This window comes from Diachasma alloeum, unplaced genomic scaffold (genome assembly GCF_001412515.2).
Source record: "Diachasma alloeum isolate Michigan unplaced genomic scaffold, Dall2.0 Dall_scaffold_01269, whole genome shotgun sequence".
Lineage (NCBI taxonomy): Eukaryota > Metazoa > Arthropoda > Insecta > Hymenoptera > Braconidae > Diachasma > Diachasma alloeum.
The window spans coordinates 42,756-43,315 of NW_021681377.1; positions in this window are offsets into that span (position 1 = coordinate 42,756).

The following is a 560-nucleotide window of genomic DNA, read 5'->3' on the forward strand; positions in this document are numbered from 1 at the left end:
GAAATGATTTTGGACGCGCGGTGATAAAGATGGGGGGTTTGTGTGTCGATGGGAGGATAGGTGGAAGACGAGCTCATAACCGACATAAAAAAATCCAAAAACAAAAAAAAAAATTTTAATTTTAATTTACTTTTTCGCTTTTGGAAATGATTTTGGACGCGCGGTGATAAAGATGGGGGGTTTGTGTGTCGATGGGAGGATAGGTGGAGGACGTGCTCATAACCGACATAAGAAAAAACGAAAAACAAAAGAAAACAATAATAATAGTTTCAATTTTAATTTCCTTTTTTGCTTTTGGAAATGATTTTGGACGCGCGGTGATAAAGATGGGGGGTTTGTGTGTCGATGGGAGGATAGGTGGAGGACGTGCTCATAACCGACATAAGAAAAAACGAAAAACAAAAGAAAACAATAATAATAGTTTCAATTTTAATTTCCTTTTTTGCTTTTGGAAATGATTTTGGACGCACGGCGATGAAGATGGGGGGTTTATGAGTAGATGAGAGGATAGATGACGTGCCTAATAACCGACATGAAAAGAAAAACAATGGAAAAAAAAA